Consider the following 4,634-nt stretch of genomic DNA (forward strand, 5'->3'; position numbering starts at 1 on the left):
CACTGTGTGTGTCACTGTGTGTCACTGTGTGTCACTTTGTGTGTCACTGTGTGTCGCTGTGTGTCAATGTGTGTCGCTGTGTGTCACTGTGTGTCGCTGTGTGTCAATGTGTGTGTCACTGTGTGTGTCACTGTGTGTCGCTGTGTGTCACTGTGTGTCGCTGTGTGTCAATGTGTGTCGCTGTGTGTCACTGTGTGTCACTGTGTGTCACTGTGTGTGTCACTGTGTGTGTCACTGTGTCTCGCTGTGTGTCACTGTGTGTGTCACTGTGTGTCACTGTGTGTCGCTGTGTGTCACTGTGTGTCACTGTGTGTCACTGTGTGTGTCACTGTGTGTGTCACTGTATGACTCACTGTGTGTGTCACTGTGTGTCACTGTGTGTCACTGTATGAGTCACTGTGTGTGTCACTGTGTGTCACTGTGTGTTGCTGTGTGTCACTGTGTGTCACTGTGTGTGTCACTGTGTGTGTCACTGTGTGTCGCTGTGTGTCAATGTGTGTCACTGTGTGTGTCACTGTGTGTCGCTGTGTGTGCCACTGTGTGTCGCTATGTGTCACTGTGTGTGTCACTGTGTGTGTCACTGTGTGTCACTGTTTGTCGCTGTTTGTCACTGTGTGTCGCTGTGTGTGTCGCTGTGTGTCGCTGTGTGTCGCTGTGTGTCGCTTAGTGTCACTGTGTGTGTCGCTGTGTGTGTCACTGTGTCTCGCTGTGTGTCACTGTGTGTGTCACTGTGTGTCACTGTGTGTCGCTGTGTGTCACTGTGTGTCACTGTGTGTCACTGTGTGTGTCACTGTGTGTGTCACTGTATGACTCACTGTGTGTGTCACTGTGTGTCACTGTGTGTCACTGTATGAGTCACTGTGTGTGTCACTGTGTGTCACTGTGTGTTGCTGTGTGTCACTGTGTGTCACTGTGTGTGTCACTGTGTGTGTCACTGTGTGTCGCTGTGTGTCAATGTGTGTCACTGTGTGTGTCACTGTGTGTCGCTGTGTGTGCCACTGTGTGTCGCTATGTGTCACTGTGTGTGTCACTGTGTGTGTCACTGTGTGTCACTGTGTGTGTCACTGTGTGTGTCACTGTATGACTCACTGTGTGTGTCACTGTGTGTCACTGTGTGTCACTGTATGAGTCACTGTGTGTGTCACTGTGTGTCACTGTGTGTTGCTGTGTGTCACTGTGTGTCACTGTGTGTGTCACTGTGTGTGTCACTGTGTGTCGCTGTGTGTCAATGTGTGTCACTGTGTGTGTCACTGTGTGTCGCTGTGTGTGCCACTGTGTGTCGCTATGTGTCACTGTGTGTGTCACTGTGTGTGTCACTGTGTGTCACTGTTTGTCGCTGTTTGTCACTGTGTGTCGCTGTGTGTGTCGCTGTGTGTCACTGTGTGAGTCACTGTGTGTCGCTGTGTGTCGCTTAGTGTCACTGTGTGTGTCGCTGTGTGTGTCACTGTGTGTCACTGTTTGTCGCTGTGTGTCACTGTGTGTCACTGTTTGTCGCTGTGTGTCACTGTGTGTCGCTGTGTGTCGCTGTGTGTCACTGTGTGTGTCACTGTGTGTCGCTGTGTGTCACTGTGTGTCGCTGTGTGTCGCTGTGTGTGTCACTGTGTGTCGCTGTGTGTCAGTGTGTGTCGCTGTGTGTGCCACTGTGTGTCGCTATGTGTCACTGTGTGTGTCGCTGTGTGTCGCTGTGTGTGTCACTGTGTGTCCCTGTGTGTGTCACTGTATGTCACTGTGTGTCGCTGTGTGTGCCACGGTGTGTCACTGTGTGATGCTGTGTGTCACTGTGTGTGTCGCTGTGTGTCCCTGTGTGTGTCACTGTAAGTCGCTGTGTGTCCCTGTGTGTGTCACTGTATGTCGCTGTGTGTGTCACTGTGTGTCACTGTGTGTGTCACTGTGTGTCGCTGTGTGTGCCACGGTGTGTCACTGTGTGATGCTGTGTGTCACTGTGTGTCACTGTGTGTGTCGCTGTGTGTCCCTGTGTGTCACTGTGTCACTGTGTGTCGGTGTGTTTGTCACTGTGTGTTGCTATATGTCGCTGTGTGTCACTGTGTGTCACTGTATGTCGCTGTGTGTCACTGTGTGTCACTGTATGTCGCTGTGTGTCACTGTGTGTCGCTGTGTGTCACTGTGTGTGTCGCTGTGTGTCACTGTGTGTGTCACTGTGTCACTGTGTGTCACTGTGTGTCACTGTGTGTCACTGTGTGTCACTGTGTGTCGCTGTGGGTGTGTCACTGTGTGTGTCACTGTGTGTCACTGTGTGTGTCACTGTGTGTGTCACTGTGTGTCGCTGTGTGTCACTGTGTGTGTCACTGTGTGTCACTGTGTGTGTCACTGTGTGTCACTGTGTGTGTCACTGTGTGTGTCACTGTGTGTGTCACTGTATGTTGTGGTCCTTTACTTTACGGTAATCACGCCGCAGTTGCTTCAGCTTGTCTCGGCATTGAGCGGGGCTCATGCTGAAGCCGAGGGAACCCACCCACTCCGACACCACGCTGGAAGTTTTCTCGTCTCAGCTCTTTCTGGATGTTTTACTCTCCGATTATGGAGAGGAGCGTCTGCACCTCCTGAGTGGACCATGGATCCACAGACATTTACAAGTTTCAAACAAGGCTATAGTAGTTATCTGACTGATGTGAAATGGCGGGCTTGACAGTAGAATAGCGGTTGTCACGGACCAATGAGCAGACGGCAGTGTTGCTCCTCCCCCTCATATCCGGCAGGTTGCGCCTGGTACCCCAAGTGGAGGGGTAGCGAGAAATGGTTACCAATGGTACCGGTTGGTAACTGTTCTGAGTCAGTGGAAACACACAACAACCGGTTACGACTCGACCGGCACCGGCACCAAGGGGCACTGTGGAAACAAGGCTATATTGTACTGCACCGTACCATATCATATTGGAGTGTACAGTACAGTACAAATACCATACAATACCGTATGGTATTGTATCCTTATTGCAGTGTACCGTACTGTACCGTATCATATTGTACTGTACTGTAATATCGTATAGTAGTATAGTAGTAGGTAGTACAGTACAGTATTGTAGTGTACCGTACTCAGATTGAAGTGACTTCTTTTTGTTACTTTTATTTGACTTTCACCTGCTAAAACTCTCATTCATTATTATTATTATTATTATTAATATTATGTATTATATCCAAGCATAACGTCCCTGTCTGTTATTATTTCCGTTGATTCTGTAGCTTCCTGTCTTCAATGTGGTCCAAAGTGTCCAGCTCCTCCTGGACACTTTAGTGACGCCAGCAGATGAAACCATGACAGAAAAGCGTGACGTGTTTCATGATGTTTTATTGGTTCTGGTTCAATCAGGTCTGCAGAACTCTGGAAGGCCATCTGGGCAAAGTCCATCACATCCAACCACCACACCCAACATCGAATCCAACATCACATCCAAACAATTCAATTCAATTCAATTTTATTTGTAAAGCTCTAAATCACATCAACAAACATCTCAGAACCTCTTACAATGATAGAGAACAACAGAACCCAACTAAACCTTCCAGAACCTCTTACAATGATAGAGAACAACAGAACCCAACTAAACCTTCCAGAACCTCTTACAATGATAGAGAACAACAGAACCCAACTAAACCTTCCAGAACCTCTTACAATGATAGAGAACAACAGAACCCAACTAAACCTTCCAGAGCAGCAGATGGAACAAGCAACAGAGGAAACCAGGAAGAACTCCCTCTCAGGAAGAACAGTTCATAAGAAGTCCCTCTTCAGGAAGAAAGGGGGCGGAGCCTAGACTCTGGAAGGGGGGGGGCATCCGCCTTGACCGGTTGGGGGGAGTAGTACATGGGATAGGACAGGGAGAGAGAGGAATAGAAGAGGGAGAGAGAGAGGAATAGAAGAGGGAGAGAGAGAGGAATAGAAGAGAGAGAGAGAGAGAGAGGAATAGAAGAGGGAGAGAGAGAGGAATAGAAGAGGGAGAGAGAGAGAGGAATAGAAGAGAGAGAGAGAGAGGCAGACAGGCCAGAGAAGTAAAAATACTAAGAAAAGTCTATGATGAGCGTTGGTCTGATGATGAACCAATCTCAGTCTGGACACCAGATCCATCATCACATCCAACCACCAAATTCAACCGCCCCATCCAAAATCTACATCCAATATCACATCCAACTGAGACATCCATCATCACATCCAACCACCACATCCATCATCACATCACATCCATCATCACATCCAACCACCACATCCATCATCACATCAACATCACATCCAACCACCACATCCAACCACCACATCCATCATCACATCACATCCATCATCACATCCAACCACCACATCCATCATCACATCAACATCACATCCAACCACCACATCCAACCACCACATCCAACACCACATCCAACCAATACACCGAACCATCATGACATCCAACCATCATATCCATCCAGCACCATCAAGAATTCACACTCATTGTCACTGTATGTATTAGTGTCACCAGATTGTTGAATGTTTTTTAGTTTGAAAATAATCCCAAATGTAGAAACAAACATTGGAGGAGATGATTGAGGTTCAACAGAAAATACCTTCTCAGAAAGTCAGCTCACAAAGTGGTGTTGGTCCAGATGAGGAAATGACTCTCCAGTCAACAACAGCATTAAAATCA

The sequence above is a fragment of the Lipophrys pholis genome, assembly GCF_963383615.2.
Source record: "Lipophrys pholis genome assembly, chromosome: 19".
In the NCBI taxonomy this organism is placed as follows: Eukaryota; Metazoa; Chordata; class Actinopteri; order Blenniiformes; family Blenniidae; genus Lipophrys; species Lipophrys pholis.